A 22,883-nucleotide genomic window follows, 5' to 3' on the forward strand; every position below is an offset into this window, starting at 1 on the left:
CCCCAATTCGTTTCAAAACATTTTTAAATTACTTCAATAGTATGACAGACAATTCCATTGAATTTCCATCTTCCTTATCGAAAATTGTTTTTTCTCACCATCCCAGTCACCCGAGGCTCAAACCCTCAGTCATCTTGTCACCTTCGCGTAACATTTTACTCATTAGGTCCACCCTCCCTCCCTCAAGCCCTGTCAGTTTTGCAATATAATTGCACTTGGATTCTAGGCTCAGGAAAGGCATGGAGCAGATAGTGAGTTTTGATTTCTTTTCCCTATATTGGTCTCCTTTCTCTACTAAACCCTACCTAATATTAATTGCTACAACAGCCCTGCTATGTCTAACCATCCCAGGTTGCTGAGGTTGCCTCCCAGCTGGCACCCTCCCGTTTTGCTACACTCATCTTTATGAATTCTATTTTCGCGTTACTTCATATTCAAAATTCTTTTTTTTTTTTAGACGGAATTTCGCTCTTTTTGCCCAGGCTGGAGTGCAGTGGCACAATCTCAGCTCACTGCAGCCTCCGCCTGCCAGGTTCAAGTGATTCACCTGCCTCAGCTCCCCCAATAGCTGGGATTACAGGCGTGTGCCACCACTCCTGGCTAATTTTGTATTTTCAGTTGAAATGGGGTTTCACCATGTTGGTCAGCCTGGTCTTGAACTCTTGAAAGTTCAAGAAAAAATAAAAAGAAAAAATAAAAATAAAGAAAACTGTGATCTCCCTTATCCATTCATTCTCCACCCACTCCTTTCCTTATGCTTCCCTACAGCACCCACAGAAGAATGTACCTATGTTATCATCTGTCCATCTCTCCTCTGTTACTGTAAGCTCCATGAGAGCAGGCATTCCTGTCAGTTTTGCACATCCTTGTATTATCAGTGCAAGAAACACTGTTCTGCACTTGTAAATGCTCTGTAAATATCTGTGGAATAAAGAGTATCCAGTGGAGTAAATGCTCAATAAATTTTAAACATTATTATTACTAATATACCATCATTTGTAATACTGCAATCAACATTCCTGCCAACAGGACAAAGCCTGAAATATTCAACCTGCCCCTCCCTGCCTCTCCCAGGCTGGCCTCAACCTGCCTCACCATCACCTGTGTTACTCCAAATGTTAGACTCCTAACTGGCACGGTGGCATCACCTGCCTTCTCATCTTGGCTCATGCACTCCTACCCATTTATGCACATCTCAGCTGTCTTCCAAACGTAACTCAAAACCCATCTTGCCTGGTCTCCAGCAGCCCACATCCTTCTCCCCTCAGATTTCTTATCTCCACAATTAATTTGGAATTTCGTCCCAAGTCCCAGGTCATCTCTTATAATACAACTTTATGTCTGTTATGTAACGCTAGAGGTGTCTATCAGTTAATACATGTATAGCTCGCTCCTCGATAGACTGTAAACCCCTTGAGGACAGACACTGTCTATCCCGCTTCTTTGTAGACAACTTGCTTCAATAAAACATACACAGTGGGCTACCTGGTTACCAAGTCAGCAACAAAGCACCATTTGTTGAATTAAAGTGAATTTAGAAATTCCATGGGCTTATTCCATAGTTTGTGGTCAGCAGCAATTCCGTAGTAGAATATATTTTAATTATTAGCTACAATGTATTTGGTTTATAATAGATGATTAATAAATGTTAACTCCCAAAATTGTTTTAGTTTCAGACATATCTAGACTATGAAAACAAACAAAATGTCCCCCATTATCTGAGAATCTGTGATCATTCAAAGAATGTGGGCTGAAAATCTTTTACTTAAAAATTTTCCTGGCTGGGTGCGGTGGTTCACACCTGTAATCCCAGCACTTTGGGAGGCTGAGGCGGGCAGATCACCTGAGGTCAGGAGTGCAAGACCAGCCTAGCCAACATGGTGAAACCCTGTCTCTACTAAAAATACAAAAATTAGCCAGGCATGGTGGCGCATGCCTACAATCCCAGCTGAGGCTGAGGCAGGAGAATCGCTGGAACCCGGTGTGGGAGTGGGGAAGGGTGGGGGGCGAGGGGCAGAGCTTGCAGAGAGCCAAGATTTACGCCACTGCCCTCCAGCCTGGGCAACAGAGTGAGACGCTGTCTCAAAAAAAAAACTTCCTGAAGTAAAGTAGCAAAGGGCTTTGGAATGAGGGGAAATTGGGTCTATCCTTGTTCGTTCATTTATTAATAGGCATAAACATAAGCAAGTTACTTCATTAAACTTCATTTTCCTCATCTGTGAAAGGTAGAGAATAGTCCTCCATCAGGGGTCACCATGAGGATTAAATGAAATAGCATATGTTAAATGCTCTCTCAGAGCAAGTAAACAATGCGTTACTTCCCATTATCCACCCCCGTCCTCCAAAACAAGGAAAGCCAGGTTATAGTGACATGATCACACTTAGGATATGCTCCTGTGACATTCTGCACAAACAAAATTGTTAAACAAAAATTGCTAAAGAGGCTTTATGAATGGGAATCCTGCTAATGAAGAAAGCGGTATAATTTTCACAGCACTCCAGATAATGTCTTATGCGTCCCCAAGTCCCCCAGCTCTACCTCAATTCTAGCCCTCTGTTCACTTTACCGGAATTCTAGTGGTCCAGGTTTCAGATTCTTCCCCAGCTCACGCTGGCCTTCCCACAATTAATCTGCTAAATTATTTTACTATATTTACAGCCCACGCTCACATATTTGGCAGAAAAATTAGTTCTATGTTTGCAGACATGTCTTTTTCAATTGGCATTGACTTTTTTCTCTGATTTTGTCACTGAGTAAAAAATGAGGAATTCTGTTTTTCAGCCTCAAGGCATGTTAAGTTGGAGGACAGACAAAGAAGCAAAGAGTGGGGGCACGTGACAAAGCCCCCACCCCCACCCCCACCCCCGCCCAACCCTTCACTTTCCCAGGTACAAAGAATTGTAAAGTCGCCTCCAAGCAGCGTCTTTGCCTGGAGAGCCATTTCCCGAGCCTCACACCTCAGCCAATGCACGTTCAACCGCTCACCCAGACGGGTGCATTCTCCCTCCCCAGGGCCCGTTGTGGCTTTTTGGATGCCCCAGCCAGCCTCCCGCTGAGAAGGGAAGGGACTTGGCCTGGTGAGAGGAAGATTAGGGTTTTCAAGCAGCCCCAGGAGGAGGAAGTTACTTGTTCCCACGGGCATGGGTTTTTCTTTTTGTGGGTGTGTTTTTTCTTTCTGAGACCAGGAAGCTAAATTTGCCTAATGGTTAAGACCAAAAGGATTATAGATTCTTTCTTCAAACCCCAGCCTGTGGCCCATCCCATCCCTCCATGGTAAAATCAGTCAATTTCTAAATCACCCTGACAGAAGGAGGGTTTCCAGACCCGGCAGTGAAGCGTATTCTATTCCATTCTTTCTACGAAAAGCACTATATTAACAGAGCATTCATATTTATGTTCCTCATTCTTCTCACTCAAACTCTACACTAACTTAAAGTACAAACACTAAATTATGTCTCAATTTCCTAAAAAGGCAAAAATCAAAACTTCATTTCCCTCTCCACTCTTTCTCTTCTTTTCAATAAACTACTGTTAGGTATAGATTCTCACACATGTTCATTTTTCCTATTTCCTTTAATTAGCCCCGAAAGCCCAGCAAGTTCTGCTTTTCTTGAAATCATTGAGATCTTCTTTCTCCCCTATTATTTCTGCTTAAAATGTGTTATCTCCTGGTAACACATACCAACATTCAACAGTCCTGCCTGTCGGGAATGTCTGACTACTATCACTTTTTTTTTCTTTTTTTGTAGAGACAGGGTCTCCCATGGTCTCGAACAACTGAGCTCATGCAATTCTCCTGCCTCGAACTCCCAAAGCACTGGGATTACAGGTGTGAGCCACTGCGCCCAGCCCATTCTTGCTGCTGAAGCCCACCTCCCCTGGGTGCCACCTCCATGAAGGTGGAGAAATCTCACCACCACTTTTGCACAGCCCATCATGGGCACCCATCAGGAGCCAGTCAGAATCCCTGTGTAGTTGGCTGGCCCAGTGGTGGGGTTTGCCAAAGAACTGTGGGCATACACTCAGCCTGAATCCCTCGGCCTCAGTGACTCATACGGACAATGAGGACACTGCCCCCTACCCCACAAGGCCATAGTAAGGATCAACCGAGACAACCCCGAGCACCTGGCACCACTCAATCTGGGAGGGCTGTGGTCAACATCACTTATGTGTGGTGATGGACAAAATGCATTATTATTACTTAACAATCGTTTCTAGACCTGTTAGAAACAATTTTTTCTAGACCTGTTAGAAACAATCATTTCTAGACCTTCTAGAATCAAGAAGATTCACTTAAACATATATTTTGCTGCACATTTTGTATTTGTCCTGTCGATGCAGAAGGCAATGATTCTTAATCCTGGCTGCACATTAGAGCTTGTAAGAAAAATGCACATGTCCCGGCTCCATAGCCCAGACCAGTTCAATCAGAGTCTCTGGGAGTTAGGCCTGAGCATCAGTGTTTTTACACCTCCACAGGGGAACAAACACGTAGGCTTCTGCATGGTGATAAGTGCAATTAAGGAAATAAAAGCAGGTTAACAGGAGAGGGACGAATGGGGTGGTCTGTCTCAGAGGCCTGTGGGAAGCTGGCTTGCTCCCACTGAGGCCTTGTGGAAGGAAACAGCCACACAAAGTGTCCTATCTGAACCAGAGAAAGACAGCAGAGAGTGGAGAGCTGTCTGAGTCGAGCCAGCATCAGTGGTGGGAGATCTGCAAGCTGCTGCTGCCACTACCACAGCCCAGACCACCCTGGTTCCTTCTCAGTGCAGCCTTGCTTAGTCAGCTCTTCATTCAATTTTGTGCAGTTTGGTGCAATATCTCAGCTTCCTTCCAATAAATCCCCCATTTCTTCTTAAGCTAGCAAGAGGAAGTTTCCACAGAAACCCAAAGAACTTCTATGAATACAACACGTCATTAAGTTTAAATTAATCTTTTTACGCAGTCATGTTTGACAAACACAGAACTTCACATCAGGAGATTTGGGAAAATCTATTCCAGCCTCTGCCATTGAATATCTCAAGCATATTCCTTAACTTTTTCAGGGTCAAACAAAATATCTATCCCTTTTAACTCTAATTCTATAAATCTTTGAATCTGGGATCCTTCTTGAACATATTATAGACACTGGAAGAGTAAGTGCCTAAAAGGCAAGGCCCTGGCTCCACGTGAGTGGAGGACACCCAGGAGGAGCTTATTTAGGGAACTCTTTTTTCTTTCTTTCTTGCTAGCCCCTGTCACAGTTCATTAGCACTATCCTCCCCTTCCCTACTCCTTCCACTCCACAAGTTGGACAAAATGCTGTTAGTGTATCCAGGATATAAACACTTTTAAACAGCAGTTTTTGGTGGTTCATGCCTATAATCCCAGCACTGTGAGAGGCTGAGGCAGGAGGATCAGTTTAGCCCAAAAGTTCAAGACCAGCCTGGGCAACACAGCAAGACCCTATCTCTACAAAAAATTAAAATTAGCTGGGTGTGGTGGTGTATGCCTATAGTCCCAGCTACTTGGGAGGCTGAGGCGGGACGATCACTTGAGCCTAGGAGTTCAAGGCTGCAGTGAGCTACAATCACACCACTGCACTCCAGCCTGGGTGACAGAGCAAGATCCCATCTTTCTTTCTCTCTTTTTTTTTTTTGAGACAGAATCTCACTCTATCACCCAGGCTGGAGTGCAGTAGTGTGATCTTGGCTCACTGCAGCCTCGTCTCCTGGGTTCAGGTGATTCTTGTGCCTCAGCCTCCTGAGTAGCTGGGATTACTGGCATGCACCATGGCGCCTGGCTAATTTTTGTATTTTTAGTAGAGATGGGGTTTCACCGTGTTGGCCAGGGTGGTCTTGAACTCCTGGCCTCAAATAATCCACCTGCCTCAGCCTCTCAAAGTGCTGGGATTACAGGTATGAGCCATTGTGCCCAGCCCCATCTGTTTTTAAAAAAGAGAAAAAAAAAATAGCAGTCTCAAAATAATAACTATCCCTGACCTCACTCATCACCCAAAATTAACAAAAATCTGATGTTTTATTTTTCTGGCTGACACACACACAGCCTAAGGTGCCATTGCAGTATTGGGCATGGGGTAAACGGCAATGCTGCCATTCCCACACACTTTTCCAGGATGGAGCCAGAGAGAGGTCAGCCTGGGCTCCACTCCCAGGGGAGGAGGGAGAGGCATTGTGGAATTCAGGACACGGTGAGGGATTTATATCTTCCTTCACATCTGGCACTCAGGGATTGTCGTCAAACACAGGCTGGCCATCTAAAACAGTTGTTGCAGTGTAGCTCACATCGCTGTCCTCAGTGTAGATACATGTCTTCACTGCTTTTGTGAACCATATTCGCAAGCACCCTTCCAGAGCAGTATTATGTATGGAAATCTTTCAAAATCATCCAAAGTAACCTGACAAAGTCCAGAAGAAATTGAAGGTTTAGCCTTAGAAGCACTACTTTTAAGTTAGAAAACAGGGCCATTTAACAGAAAATAATAGGAAACAGCCTTGTCAGTTGCAGTTTACTGATGTTAACAAGCATAACATTGAACACGGTCACTATTTTTTCTCAATATTCACTTTCCCCTCAAAAAACAAAATAAGTGTCTCTTTAAAACCAATCAAACACTACCATATTTTTAGCCAATGATCAACTCAATAAAAATTTTTTCTGAAGATTTAGTTAAACATGAAACTATCATGACCACAAAGGGGAATTATCAAATTGACTTACTCAAAGATCTACACTTACTGAACTTAAGATAGCTCTAATTTTTATACCATTATTTTATATGCTTTTAAAACAATGGCTACCCTTTAAAATATTAAGATGCCATTAATTGTGAGTTTAGAGGTATTAAAATAGAAACACACTCATGTCATATCTTAGAGCTTATGGTGATAGTAAGTACAGGCTTATTAAATATCCATTCCTTTTTTTCAGAAATCATCATCTTTGTTCTCTCTTATTCTCAGTGTCTCTCTCTCACTGGCTCTCTTTCTCTCTTCTCTCTCTCTCTTTGGCAGCACTGCTTCATATGTTTTATATGTAAGGAGAATTTACTTTTTTTTTAAATTTTTTATTATTTTTTGAGACGGAGTCTTGCTCTTGTCGCCCAGGCTGGAGTGCAATGGCACCATCTGGGCTCACTGCAACCTCCGCCTCCTGGGTTCAAGAGATTCTCCTGCCTCAGCCTCCGGAGTAGCTGGAATTACAGGCATCCGCCACCATGCCCAGCTAATTTTTTGTATTTTTAGTAGAGACGGGGTTTCACCATGTTGACCAGGCTGGTCTCAAACTCCTGACCTCAGGTGATCCGCCTGCCTTGGCTTCCCAAAGTGTTGGGATTACAGGCATGAGCCAGGCCCAAGATCATAAAATTTAAAGATCCAGGACCTCAAATACTTCTTTGTTTGGTTCTGGCTTCACAGAAGTATTTGTTTGTTTGTTTTTTTTAAGAGTTTAATAAAATATTTTTAAACAAACTGTAGTTAATATAAATAAACCTGGATAGCAGAGGCTTAATGGTATCTGGAATTGCAGTGTGTATGTTCACAAGACATCAGGCAAAGAACCTTATGAGGTGGAATATGGAAGGCAGGCAGCATCCATTCTAGAATGCCAGACAGACTGGACAGCTGCAACACAGCCATGGAAACTGAAATAAAAGAGATTTGCAAAAGAAAGAACAGATAACAGCCCATGGTTAATACAGTAAGTATTATAAAATGTAACTTTTTAATCTAATTAACAAAACCATTTGTACTCTCCCAGTCTAATTGGCAATTATTAAATTACCCTAATTCAAAGCAGGTGAAACCCCAGGCACACAAACAGATGGCTAAGAGGCAATTTCAAGTTGAGTTGTCCCTGAATCCCATCTGAAACAGATCATTAGCATTGCTCACCTTTTCTACATTTGTTTGAAACTTGGCTCTATTGTTACAAGCAAAATGAACAGGAGGGGTGGGAGTGAAGAGAATAGCAAGTTCCTTGGCCTTTCTTATTTTACCAATTAGGTAAATCTACTGGATATTGTAGTGAAACTGTTTTCTCATGTCTGGAAGGGGAAGGTGAGGAGGGAAAGGAGGTAGAAGAAACATAATCACCACTATGGCTATTCTGTTATCTGGATTCCCAACAAAATTGCTGAAAATGGAGGCCTCAGGAAAGGTTCCAGAGATTGGGTTGATCCTGGAAGGCATGTGGATGGCCGGCAGGGCTGTGACCTACCCAGGCCCCTAGTCCCAGCAGCTGACCTGGCTTGATTCACTGCACAGTGCCTCTCTGAGCTCTGAAGGAACTGTACACGGCTCACATGAGCAAACAAGAGCCTTCTCCTTTTTTCTTCTTCCACTCTCACTTTAGGGGAGCATTTGCACCCTAAAGTATGGGGGCCATCTCAGTATATTTCATGTCAAATACATAAAGTGCTTACAGGGAGCAGCAGGGCCGGCCCCCTTAGAATACAGTGTCCCCCTTCCCCTTAGATTAGTGCCTGAGTCCTCAATCTCTTCTCCTCCCCACAGCTGACCTCCAGACCCTCCTGCACCTCACCAGCCATCCTAAAAATCCTCTGACCTGGCCTGCCTTTCTCTTATTTCCCATGCCATTCATATTCCCTCTTCTTTCTCTCTCTGTCGTACGTGCACACACACAAACACACACACACACACACACACACACCAACAACCCTCCACCTCTCCATTCTCCATGCTGCATGCTAGTCCACTTATCTTTCCAAAAGCAGCCATGATTTCATCTCTCCCATTTCCTCGCTGCTCATTGCTCATCTGATAGAGCTTAGCAAGTCATTCCTCCACAATAAGCTGTCTTCCTGGTTTCATAAGCTGCACATCTCATTCCAACTCATTCTCTCTAGCAGCCATAAGGAAGCCCAATACTCCAAGGCCCTTCATACCTTCTGGTGCCCTCGCACTTGCTTGCTTCCCAGAATAACCCAACCCATAAGCAGCCTCCTTCATGTTTCAAATCACCCATTTCACAGACCACATCCTCCGTAAAAACTGTGCCAAATCCCCAGACAAAACTACACAACCCTTCTTCCACGTCTGTGCTTATTTCAAGTACAGCACTTGTCTCATGTCCTATTCCACTCAGTATCTTCAGTACCCAGGACACTGCCAAGCCCATTACAGGCATTTACACTTTGCTGAATCATTTCATTAATAAAATAATTTAGGTGTAATTATTTCTCCTCAACCCCTCAAAAATCTCCTCCAGCACTGGTACCTTTAATGTAGTTGAAATTCAGCAAGGACAACTTTAATCGTTTTATTCAAGCTGGTGTTTTCTAGATTTGCCAGTCCCAAGAATGACCAGAATATTTGTTAAAAATACAGATTCTTGGGCTCTGCAGTAGGTAGCCCTGAATGAGACTTTACAAGGGGGCTGTGGGCATTTGCATTTGTAGCAAACAATATAGGTAATTCTTATACTCACTTGACTTAGGGGACACTTCTATCCCCTACTAAAATCTGAATACCTTTGGAAAGAAAGCAACATAGCAAACTTTAAAACTATTTATATTTCAATGTAAATTATTTGGTAAAACCTTTTTGCTAAAAGATTTTAACAGAGGGGCTGGGGGGAAAGGAGATGGTCACGGGATATATCCAGTTTTGATTTTTGCAAAAAGCTTTTTGGATATAAGGCCAGTTTATATCCAACCCCTTTGTAATCAAAATAATTACCTAATAAAATGGTTTCAACAGGCAGACATCCCGATAACTCTATTACATCATTTGTCATTTTTAATAAGTGGCATCATCAATTCTTCTAGTGGTTAAATATTGATAATACCAAATATAGATTTAATTATGAAATTTCATTACTACATAAAAGTAAAGTCAAGGGGAATAAACTTTTTACACAAGGGCCATTTTAAGAAAAATTATAATATTTGTAGTCCGTTAAAAAATATATTTTTCATCAGGAAATATAATATTGTAACTGTGCTTATGTGCATTTCTTTTTTCCTTATAATGAAAGAATTTCTTTTCTTTTCTGGTTTTTTTTTTTTTTTTTTTTTAGATGGAGTCTCGCTCTGTCACCCAGGCTGGAATGCAGTGGCATAATCTCAGCTCACTGCAACCTCTGCCTCCCGGATTCAAGCGATTCTCCTGCCTCAGCCTCCTGAGTAGCTGGGATTACAGGCATGTGCCACCATGCCCAGCTAATTTTTTGTATTTTTAGTAGCGACAGGGTTTCACCATGTTGGCCAGGCTGGTCTCGAACTCCTGGACCTCAGGTGATCCGCTTGCCTCAACCTCCCAAAGTGCGGGATTACAGGCATAAGCCACCGTGCCCAGCCAAGAATTTCTTATTTGGGTCAAAATTTCAAAAACTACTTAAGCGCAGGCATGGTATGGTCTAACCATAATGTTAGATTTTATAAAGGTTGTGACTAGGAGTATCCCCAGCCTGATTTCTTTCCTTGACTGGCTTTCATTGCAAAATAACCACTTCATTGCGAAAAACATTTTGTTTCATTATGCCTAGCAATGCATCCTTAAAGATACATTGCAAAAGGGGCACACAGAAATCTGCTACACAATGAAATATTCTTTAGTCAAATTCCTTTGGAGTACATTTATTTTTACCATCATTTCTTTTCTTGCAGCAGCCTAGCTGGTGTTTAAATGATTACCTCGAAGGTAGCTTGCCCCAGTCACACTGTGCTCTAAGTTGTTCCTCTCTCCTTCCATTTGAGCAGGGAAACACTAGATGGGAGAAAGCGCGGAGAGGGCTAGAAGGGATATGGTAGAACACACCACGACGATATTGAGCTCACTCAGAATCAAACTTCCACATCTCCATTTGGACGCCCACCACACCCTATCAATAAGACCTGTCCATATCACAACACACTTGAAACCCACTCCCCTCCCATCTTCTCCATCTCAGTAAAGGGCACCAGGTGCTGAAGTTTAAAACCAAGAAGTCGCCCTTGATTCCTCTGTTTCTCAATCTTTCAAATTCATCACAAGCCCTTTCCACAGACATGCAAAACCTATCCCCAATCTCATGTCGCTTTGACTTCCTGCCTCAGTCTCCAGGGCAGGTGCCCCACAGCTCATAGGACTGCCCCCAGGGTTACCAGATAAAATACAGAACACCCCAGTACATTGGAATTTCACATATGTATAAATACTTCCCCAGTTCAGACTTCTTTCCACCAAGTAGTGAATGTACATTTCCACCTGCTGCCCCTACGAGTTCAGGGTCACCAGGAGAGTCATCTCAGTCTGTACAAAAGAGATGGTTGATGCAATTCCTTGAGTGTTTCATTGTATTTTAACCTTGTAATTTTTAAAATTTAGTAAAAAACCAGTTGGGTGCAGTGGCTCATGCCCATAATCCCAACATTTTGGGAGGTCAAGCTGGGCAGATCACTTGAGGTCAGGAGTTCGAGAGCAGCCTGACCAGCATGGTGAAACCCTGTCTCTACTAAAAAAAAAAAAAGTTTTATATATATATATATATATATATATAAATTATTAGCTGGGCATGGTGGTAGGTGCCTGTAGGCCCAGCTACTTGGTAGGCTGAGGCAGGAGAATCACTTGAACCCAGGAAGTGGAGGTTGCAGTGAGCAAGACTGCGTCACTGCACTCCAGCCTGGGTGTCAGAGCGAGACTCTGTCTCAAAAAAAAAAAAAATTAGTAAAAAGCCAAAAAACCAAGGTGTTGACATGAAAACTACAAAAAGCAGAGGTGCCACAAACCTAATTCAACTGCAACAAGATGAAAATCACAAGGCAGGCTGAAAGCAGGGACTTTTCAGCTATAAGCAAAACAATTTTTGACTTAAGTTTATAACCTTATTGGGAAGAAAATACATAAAATTAAAGAACAAAAGTGAAAGCTGAACATATCTTGAAAATTATGTCTAACAACCCCAAAATTCATACGGAACCAAAAGAGAGCACAAATAGCCAAAGCAATCCTGTCCAGAAGGAGCAAAGCTAGAGGCATCATATTACTTGACTTCAAATTATTCTGCAAGGATATAGTCACCAAGACAGCATGGTACTGGCATAAAAATATATACACAGATCAATGGGACAGAATAGAGAACCCAGAAATAAAGCTATAAATCTATGGCCAACTGATCTTTGACAAAGTCAACAAAAACATACACTGGGAAAAGGATACCCTTTTCAATAAATGGTGCTATAAAAACTGGTTGCCATATGCAGAAGAATGAAACTGGACTCCATATCTCTTACCATATACAAAAATCAACTCAAGATGAATTAAAGACTTAAATGTATGACATGAAAGCATAAAAATACTAGAAGAAAATCTAGGGAAAACACTTCTGGACATTGGTCTAGGCAAAGAATTCATGACTAAGACCTCAAAAGCACAGGCAACAAAAACAAAAGTAGACAAATGAGACTTACTTAAACTAAAAAGCTTTGCACAGCAAAAGAAATACTCAACAGGAGTGAACAGACAACCTGCAGAATGGGAGAAAGTATTTGCAAACTATGCCTTCGACAGAGGACTAATATGCAGAATTTACAAGAAACTCAAACAACTCAAAAAAAAAAAAGACACACACACACACAAACAACCCCATTAAAAAGTGGGCAAAGAACATGAATACATATTTTTCAAAAAAATACATACAAATAGCCAGCAAGCATACTAATCATTAACACCAATCATCAGAAAAATGCAAATTAAAACCACAATGAGATTTCATCTTACACCACTCAGAATGGCGTAACTGTTCAAAAGTTGAAAAACAAGAAGTCAATAGATATTGGTGAGGTTGCAGAGAAAAGGCAATGCTTATACACCATTGGTGGGAATACAAATTAGTACAACTACTATGGAAAACAGTATGGAGATTTCTCAAAGAATGAAAACTAGAACTACCATTGGATGCAGCAATCTCACTGCTGGGTATCTACTCAAAAGAAAAGAAATCATTACATTAAAAAGAACAAGTGCTTGTATGTTTATTGGAGCACTATTCAGAATAGCAAAGACATGGAATCAACCTAAATGTCTATCAGCGGATGACTAGATAAAGAAAATGTGCTGAGGAGCCAATGGGGCGAATCTGCCATCTGTGAGATTATGACTGAACATGTCCAAGACAGAATCCCACTCAGGCGGAACCTATGGCAGCGCCACAAAGCCTCCATGGGCTTTGTTGGCCCTGGATGGTTGGTCCCCACTGTCCCCACTAGAGGACCACTCTCCCCAATGCCAGGACTGGGGTCCAGCGCAGAGAGGCCCTCCTCCTGGGAAACAGGGTGCAGCTGGAAATGCAGTCGCCCCCTCGCCCATCACGTGGCACACATTCATGGGGAACCTGGCCCTAAACCACTCCTAGACCACCTGCTTCTGGGTCAGGGTTTCCTACTTAGCAGAGCAGCAAATTCACCACGATCTACTGAAAGCCCTTGACACTAGTGTTTGAAATAAAAATAAATGAAGAAATAAAAGTAAAGAAAATGTGGGGTGTGTGTGGGTGTGTGTGTGTATGTATATGTACATACACAATGGAATACTATTCAGCCATAAAAAAGAATAAAATTATGTATTTTGCAGCCATAAAAAAGAATAAAATTATGTATTTTGTAGCAACATAGATGGAAGAGGAGGCCATTATCTTAAGTAAAACAATTTATAAAGTCAAATACTGCATGTTCTCACTTATAAGTGGGAGCTAAACAATCTGCACACATGGACACAGAATGTGGAATGAGAGGCAATAGAGACTTTGGAGGGTAAGAGGATGGGAAAGGGGTGAGAGAGAAATTACTTAGTGGGTACAATGTGTGCTACTCAGATGATGGTTACACTAAAAGCCCAGACTTCACCACTGCAATATATCCATGTAACAAAACTGCAATTGTATCTCAATATTGTATAAGTAAAAAAGAAAGAAAATTATATCTAAAAAGGAATGTGCAATTATAAAAGGTTTAAACAGCCTCGGCGCAGTGGCTGAGGCCTGGAATCCGAACACTTTGGGAGGCTGAGGTGGGCGGATCACCTGAGATCAGGAGTTCGAGACCAGCCTGGTCAACGTGGTGAAACCCTGTCTCTACTAAAAATACAAAAATTAGCAGGTCTTGGTGGGGGGTGCCTGTAATCCCAGCTACCTGGGAGGCCACGGCAGGAGAATCACTTGAACCTGGGAGGCGGGGGTTGCAGTGAGTCAAGATTGCACCACTGCACTCCAGCCTGGGTGACACAGTGAGACTCTGTCTCAAATAAATAAATAAATAAATAAATAAATAAATAAATAAATAAATAGTTTAAACAGCTTAGCTGTCTGGGAATTGATGCCCTTATCACCTTTAATTCTATTTTTAGCTTTCAAGCTTTGGAAGAAAAAACAGGCTGCCTGCAAATCATCCATGGCATGGCTAACGAGCAGTCTGACCTCTAGCAGCATATGCTAATCCTTCCCAGGATTTTATAATCCTCTTTATTCATTAGAACTGTTGGAGTTTCTAAACAAGTAAAACTTGAAGTTTTGGTTTCAATCCTTACAATCTGCTAAGGTAATAAAATGTTTGCAATAGTAATTCAGCCCTTTCTCTTATTTAGATATACATTTTTTAAAATTTGTATTTATTTATTTATTTAAACTACTTACTTATTTATGTGAAACAGGGTCTCACTCTGTCACCCAGGCTGGAGTGCAGTGGCCCTATCACAGCTCACTGCAGCCTCGACCTCACAGGCCCAAGCAATCCTCCCACCTCAGCCTCCCTAGTAGCTGGGACCACAGGCGCGCACCACCACGCTCTGTTAATTTTTTTATTTTTGTAGAAACAGGGTCTCCCTATGTTGCCTAGGCTGGTCTTGAACTCCTGGGCTCAAGCAATCCTTCCACCTGGGCCTCCCAAAGTGCTGGGATTATAGGCGTGAGCCACTATGCCCAACCAAGTTTGATTTTCCACCAAAAAAAAAAAGCACCTACAATGAAAGGTAAAGATCCTAACTGTTCTGATAGATGTATGCGCCCACATAACCACCTTCCAAAACCAGACACAGAGCTTTCTTGCCACCTCACAGGCCCACTGTGCTCCTTTCTAAGGCATCCCCTCTCATGACCCTGTTCCTGAACTACACAGAAATGAAGTGCATATTCTTATCTGTTTGACTTATTTTATTGAAAATAATGTTTATCATAGAACACATTATAGGTGAAAAGAAGTTTTTGAGATTCAATCAGTGTTGAATATATCAGTGTCTCATTTTTTGGTTGAGTAGTACCCAATTTTATGAATATATCAAAATGTTTTGAACCACTCTTCTGATAATGAACATCTGAGATATTTCCAGGGTTGCATAATATTATGAATAAAGCTGCCATATATAGAACTGGACATGTCTTTTTGTGGATCTATGTTTTTCTTTCTCTTGGATTAATATCTAGAAGTGGAATTCCTTGGTCATGAGGTAGATGTATGTAGATTTTCTAAGAAATGACCAAAGGGTTTCCTGCAAGTGGCTATACCTGTTTATACTCGTCTCCCTGATCCTGGCCAGCATTTGGTCAGTCTGTTTTGTAAGGGATGGCAATGGCTCACTGAGCAAGCATTCATGATCCAGGAAGAGGAAAAATCATTCTCAATAGGACAGGGTTATTAAGGACAGGGCTCTCAGCTTACAGGAGGGCTGTTCCTTCTTCCTCCATCTGGAGGCTTACACCTCAGCTCAACTGTTATTCAAATGGGGTACATTTCATTTATTTTCTCTGTCTCTCTCCTCTCTCTTTTTTTTTTCTTTTTCTTTTTTTTTGGTAGAGACTGGGTCTTGCTATATTGCCCAAGCTGATCTCAAATTCTTGACCTCGGCCAGGTGCGATGGCTCACGCCTGTAATCCCAGTACTTTGGGAGGCCAAGACAGGTGGATTACCTGAGGTGAGGAGTTCAAGACTAGCCTGGGCAACATGGTGAAACTCTGTCTCTACTAAAAATACAAAAATTAGCTGGGCGTGGTGGTGGGCGCATGTAATCCCAGCTACTTGGGAGGCTGAGGCAGGTGAATCACTTGAACCCAGGAGGTGGAAGTTGCAGTGAACCGAAATCACGCCATTGCTGGGCGTGATTTCACTCCAGTCTGGGCGACAGATTGAAACTCTGTCAAAAAACAAAACAAAACAAAAAAAACAAATTCTTGGCCTCAAGCAATCCTCCCATCTCAACCTCCCAAAGTTGGTATTACAGGCATGAGCCACTGTGCCTGGCCCACTTATTTTCTTTTTTATCAAAGCATGTTCATATACTCTTTCACAACCAACCCCGATTAAATCCTGATAAGAAATTCTAACAGATGGCAAATGATGGCTCAGAAATGGAGTAATTTGCCCAGAGTTTGCAGGGTGACCTCACCATCCCAGCCCTCTGACTAAACAGGTGCTGCATATCTGCACATATCAGATGAACTACTGTATGGAAAAAGAAAGAAAAACAACACCACCAAACTACTGAATGCTGTGAGTTATATAGAACTACACTGCACTCCTTTCTCACTATGGGCTTCTTTCCAGAAGTCAAGATGAATGGGCGACCTCTGGGACTGCCAGAGGTGTGTCCCAGGAACAGAGGAGTGGGCTCTTTGCATGGGAGACACTCCAGGCCTGAATGGGAAGTCCCTGGAGCAAGGGACTTCATGCACTCACATGATGCATATGACACAGACAAGGAAACGCTGTTTTGGTGAGTGAGGCTCTTCCAACAGATGGGAGAGGAGTGAGGCTCTCCCTGCTCCCCTGCCCATCCCATAGGCCTCTTAAGTGTTTAGGGGTAACTGGGAAAAGAAAGGACTCCATCCCTGGGAAACTATCCATCCTCTTAACTGGGACCTTTGTTGTTCTCTTTTCCCAAGATGACCTTGTGGTAGCTTTTCTAGCTGGGTAGCTAGCAACTCTGGACACATCTCAGCACTCCAGGACATCTGACATTCAGGTGGGAATTGACGGGATATTAATAGGGCCACCTTAATTCACTGATCACCATGTTTTCTTTTGTCTTTTTTTATTTCTTTTTTTTTTTTTTTGAGACGGAGTTCCACTCTTGTTGCCCAGGCTGGAGTGCAATGGCACAATCTCGGCTCACTGAAATCTCTGCCTCCCGGGTTCAAGTAATTCTCCTGCTCAGCCTCCAGAGTAGCTGGAATTACAGGTGCCTGCCACCACGCCTGGCTAATTTTTTGTATTTTTAGTAGAGATGTGGTTTCACCATGTTGGCCAGGCTGGCCTTGAACTCCTGACCTCAGGTGATCCGCCTGCCTCAGCCTCCCAAAGTGTTGGGATTACAGGCACGAGCCACCATGCCCAGCCAGGTCACCATGTTTTCTAAAATAGCCCAAAGATTCCCATATAGCTGAATCTAGTAAAATGATTCTCATCCTTGGTACACAAGCAGAATCACCTGGGGAACTCTAAAAAATACTGATGCCTAGGTCCCCCACCATTCCCAATTCATTGGTTAGGGAGCAGCTTAGGCATGCGGAGGTTTAAATGCTCCCCATTGATTCTAATGAGCAGCCAGGGTTGAGAACCACTAGCCACACCCTACACTACAACCTTACCTGCTTTTGAAAAAGGGTAAAATGCACACTCTAATAATGTAGGGAACCTTTCGAAACCCTGAGCTCCATCTTAGAATTGAAATCATAGCAATGGAAACCATCTATGTTTCTTTATCTTCTTTTTTTTTTTTTTTTTTTTTTTTTTTTTGAGAGAGTCTCACTCTGTTACAAGGCTGGAAAGCAGTGGCGCAATCTCAGCTCACTGCATACTCCACCTCCCGGGCTCAAGCAATTCTCCTGCCTCAGCCTCCCGAGTAGCTGGGATTACAGGCGTGAGCCACCGCACCTGGCTGTTTCTTTATCTTTTATAGGTGCATGATCTGCAGGGTAACACATACAGAAATTATCTTGTGTGGCATTATAATTCCATGCCCTATTAAAGAGTGGAGACTGGAATTTATCCACTGCCAACCTAACCCCATACGTGAACTCAGAACAGAAAAAATGCTGAGAAAAAAGAGTGGTCTGTGATTGACAAATAGAACCCAGGATTGTAAATACATTTGCTGGTGTTCAGTAAAGTTTAGTAAAGTTGGATTTCATATCATATTTCATATCATATTCTAAGAAATTTATTTTCATTCCGTCAACCCGACAGCCAAACAATTGAGTTACTCACTCCTGAATTTGGTTACACTATAGCCATAAAGAAAATGTTGGTATTTACAAAGTATTAGCTTCAGGGTATATCTTATTTAAAAAATTGTTCATCGTACTTATTTCAGATTTATCTATAAAAGTCCTGTTATTTTTTTTTTTAATTTCAGGAGTCATTCTACCTCATTGTTTATGAACTTTCAGAGAACAAATTTTTTACAAGTGATAAAGTAATTCTACTTTATGTTTGAAACTCCAAGCTCTATATAAATGATAAAACAAGTTTGTTTTTTTTTTTGAGACTCTGTCTTACTCTGTTGTAATGGCACAATCACAGTCCAGTGCAGCTGCAACCTCCGAGGCTCAAGTGGATCCTCCTATCTCAGCCTCCCAAGTAGCTAGCTGGGACTACAGGGCCATGCCACCACGCCTAACTAATTTCTTTTTATTTTCTGTAAAGATAGTGTCTCTCTATGTTGCCCAGGCTGGTGTCAAACTCCTGGGCTCAAGTAATCCCCCTACCTTGGCCTCCCATAGTGCTTGGATTACAGATGTGAGCTACCATGCCCAACTTGGATAAAACACTTTAAATTCTACATTTAGAATAATAGCCAGCTTAATCATACATAGGTAACAAGTTACTTTCAAAAGGAAGGTCTCAATAAACCTCAATTATTCAGATTAGATTATCAACATAGAAACAGAAAGAGCTTACAGTGAAAAATATCCTTCCAGGAAATGATTTATCCCTGATCTTAAAGGGAAAACTTAGAAAAGTAGCAAATTTTCAACCTATTCAGCTCATGAAAAGTTGGTAATCAAAAACACTCAAGTAGTTTTTTAGTCTCTTGTTGAATTTATTTCGTCTTTGTCTACTTTCCCTCATAGGGCATGATATAGAAGCCTTAATATTTTCATTGTTCCCTACTGGAATCTCTCTGTTCTTTTGAATACTTTAAATAAACACCTCAAAGAAGAGCTGCTCACCATGAAGACAACTTCCCATTCAAGAAAGTACAAGGCCTGGCGCGGTGGCTCAGGCCTGTAATCCCAGCACTTTGGGAGGCCGAGGCAAGCGAATCACTTGAGGTCAGGAGTTCGAGACCAGCCTGGCCAACATGGTGAAACCCTGTCTCTACCAAATAGATAAAAATTAGCTGGGCATAGGCCAGACGCAGTGGCTCACGCCTGTAATCCCAGCACTGTGGGAGGCTGAAGTGGGCGGATCACGAAGTCAGGAGTTTGAGACCAGCCTGGCCAATATGGTGAAACCCTGTCTGTACTAAAAAATACAAAATTAGCTGGGTGTGGTGGCACACACCTGTAGTCCCAGCTACTCGGGAGGCTGAGGCAGGAGAATCGCTGGAACCCAAGAGGCGGAGGTTGCAGTGAGCAGAGATTGCGCTATTGCACTCCAGCCTGGGCGACAAAGAGAGACTCTGTCTCCAAAAAAAAAAAGCCTCATGCTAGATGAGAATGGGCACTGTTGATCGCGGTGTCCAAAAATAGTTAATGTGGCTAAATTGAGACAGGTTATGCTTCCATCACAGTACGCATATTGCAGTGGTGACAATGAGACCTGTAACATTTTGCCATGCTTATCAGTAAAATATGTAGGAGAAAAATGTTGACTTTCAAAATAACATTTAAGTAATAAGGAATTTTCAGCTCTTATCTCATAGGACTACTGTTTTTTGTTTTCATATGCTATATATTGACTGAAACATTGTAATGTGGTACATGACTGTGTCTTGGATCAGGTATCAAAATATAAGTGTACTTTGTATAATTCAACTTCTAGAAAAAAAAAATTAGCTGGGCATTGTGGAGCGCACCTGTAATTCCAGCTACTCAGGAGGCTGAAGCAGGAGAACTGCTTGAACCTGGGAGGCGGAAGTTGCAGTGAGCCGAGATCACACCACTGCACTCCAGCCTGGGCTACAGAGCGAAATTCCGTCTCACAAAAAAAAAAAAAAAAAAAAAAAAAAAGAAGAAAAAAAAAGAAAGAAAGAAAGAAAGAAAGAAAGAAAGAAAGAAAGAAAGAGAAAGAAAGAAAGAAAGAAAACACTGTTACGGCCAGGCGCAATGGCTCACGCCTATCATCCCAGCACTTTGGGAGGCAAGAGTGGGCGGATCACCTGAGGTCGGGAGTTCGAGACCAGCCTGACCAACATGTAGAAACCCTATCTCTACGAAAAATACAAAATTAGCCGAGCATGGTGGCACATGCCTGCAATCCCAGCTACTCGGGAGGCTGAGGCGGGAGAATCACTTGAACCTGGGAGGCGGAGGTTGCGGTGAGCCAAGATTGCACCATTCAGTCCAGTCTGGGCAACAAGAGTGAAACTTCATCTTAAAAAAAAGAAAGTACAGGTACGTTTTTTAGAATGATGATACATCATCACTGACTCACTTGGTTTCTGCAACCAGATCCTTTCCTGTGTCTGTGCAGTCATGACTCCATTGCTGCCCTGAGGTGGTATATTAACCCGAATCACAGTCTGAATGTTATTTTTGGTTTAGGTTCTTCCCTATTTATCTTTGGTTCAGCCAGGAAATGCAACTTGATAATGACTCAGCACAAGCTATTTAGCTGGGAGCCGGCTCCTAGCCACATGCAGCTCTGCGTTGGAAATATCTGAAGTGGTCAGTCTAGGACAGAGCAGTGCTGCTGTAGCTCCCAGGTAGGGTTTCCTGAAGTGTATGACCCATGCTCTTTCTGAATTAGCACTGAAAATATTCATGCAGGACCTCCCCCGGCCCTACCCGACCCCACAGAGCAAGAGCAATGCATTCCTCTGCCTGTCACCAGGCCCTAGGCTGCCAGGTTTGGGGGATACTAAGTCCAGGGAAACCACCAGAAGTAGTTCCAGGGAGGCCACAGGTGTGCAAAAGAAGGATCCCATGCATGAGCCCAAGAAGGAGTCCAAAGCCTGGCCTTGAGATTAAACAGTTCAATTAAACCGTTCCTTTCATATTAAAGTCAATGTAAAAACACCATCACTTGCACTGACTTCATCAGACAAGAGAACACTGGGGTTTTGCTTAAAGAATCATCTGACAGCCTCAGTAATGAAAGGAGGTGGAGGAATTCTATCAATTTTCCTGTTTTAAAGGATGAGGTGAAGTCTTACCATTTTGTAACTGCTATTCTAATCGGAGAACTATTCAGAAGTGGAAACATCTATTCATAAAGTATTATGGGGGAAAGGAGAGGGAAAAAAAAGTATTATGAACATCATATGAGACACACGGCCACGAAGTGTCCAAGTGCTGAGCAAAAGCACTGGCAGTACGGTTTACATCACTTCCCAATAAACCAGTTTTGATCAGGCATCATAGAGGCACTGCTGCAAATGCCACCAAGAAAACAGAACAGGAAAGGGGCTATGTGGCTCACTCAATCCACGTCTTCTTTGCCAATTATCCTTCTTTTTGTTGTTAGTAAACTCTCAACTAGAACCTTAACAACTTTTCAATGTCTAAGGTTTTGTGGCAGCATTTTAAGATAAAGAGTGAGGAGAATATAAGATTTCCAAGAACTACTCTCCTTAATGTGGAAAAAAATGCAAGCTAGATAAGTATTTAGCAAAAGAAAAGTATGAGATATATACTGAAGAGAAGGTTTAATCCAAACATAATTAAATCTTAGCTATAAAAAAATTATTAGCTTTGCTTTGGCAAAAGAAGAAAATTAAACTGGGCACAATGGCTCACACTTATAATCCCAATACTTTGGGAGGCCAAGACTGGAGGATCATTTGAGGCCACGAGTTCGAGACTAGCATGCGCACCATAGTAAGATCCTATCTCCACCAAAAAAAAAAAAAAAATTAGCTGGGCATGGTGATGTGACCCTGAAGTCTCAGCTACTCGGTAGGCTGAGGCAGGAGGACCACTTGAGTCAAGGAGTTCAAGGCTGCAGTGAGCAATGATCACATGACTGTACTTTTGCCTGGGCAACACAATGAAATCCTATCTCTAAAAACAATTAAAAATAAAAAAGAGGAAAATTATTTTTCCCCCAACAAATAGTGACATTTATAATCGATACAAACGAAGTTGTCAGCTGATGTTAATGCAGAAAAGCTCAACTGGCTTGACACTTACCATGCTTTAAACTTGATGTAATGTTTAAATATTCTTTGCAACTCCAGTGAACTTTTTTCTTCTTCATTTTTCCAAGCTATGGTTTTATTAAAAATTGCACCAAGTTGGCAGAACTGGGGGCTCTCTTGTTTTGACCATGCTGACTGGTTTTCAGTGTCTGAGCTCTTGTCTTCCTCACGTCAGAGTGGCAGCACATTAGATTCCTGGAGCAATAGTTAAGCTTGAGCCAAACATCCTAAGTCCAAGTTCCAGCTCCACCTCGTACAGTGACATGACATTGGCCAGGTAATTAATCTTTACTTATCTGCAGAAAAGGGATAAGGCCGGGCACGGTGGCTCATGCCTGTAATCCTAGCACTTTGGGAGGCCAAGGCAGGTGGATTGCCTGAGCTCAGACCAGCCTAGGCAACACGGTGAAACCCCATCTCTACTAAAATACAAAAAATTAGCCGGGCATGGTGGCGTGCGCCTGCAATCCCAGCTACTTGGGAGGCTGAGACAGGAGAATCACTTGAACCCAGGAGGCAGAGGTTGCAGTGAGCTGAGATCGTGCTATTGCACTCCAGCCTGGGTAACAGTGTAAGACCCCATCTCA

General features: G+C 42.4%; 1 protein-coding gene, 1 long non-coding RNA gene and 1 other non-coding gene across 6 annotated transcripts in view; 1 reads left to right on the top strand and 2 right to left on the bottom strand.

Moving 5' to 3' along the window:
* The window catches only part of LYN (LYN proto-oncogene, Src family tyrosine kinase), a 158,340-nt gene that overhangs the window by 97,547 nt on the left and 37,910 nt on the right, over positions 1-22,883 (bottom strand). The gene's annotated exons all lie outside the window — the stretch shown is intronic.
* On the bottom strand, positions 6,001-11,442 carry LOC131384157 (uncharacterized). Its single transcript, XR_009214733.1, has 2 exons — positions 7,495-11,442; positions 6,001-6,398 (listed from the first exon to the last, which is right to left on the bottom strand). It is a non-coding gene; the product is annotated as an uncharacterized LOC131384157 (long non-coding RNA).
* On the top strand, positions 19,636-19,768 carry LOC116813996 (small nucleolar RNA SNORA1). The gene has a single exon (XR_004371103.1). It is a non-coding gene; the product is annotated as a small nucleolar RNA SNORA1 (small nucleolar RNA).

Source organism: Hylobates moloch, unplaced genomic scaffold (assembly GCF_009828535.3).
Source record: "Hylobates moloch isolate HMO894 unplaced genomic scaffold, HMol_V3 SCAFFOLD_9, whole genome shotgun sequence".
NCBI classification, from domain to species: domain Eukaryota; kingdom Metazoa; phylum Chordata; class Mammalia; order Primates; family Hylobatidae; genus Hylobates; species Hylobates moloch.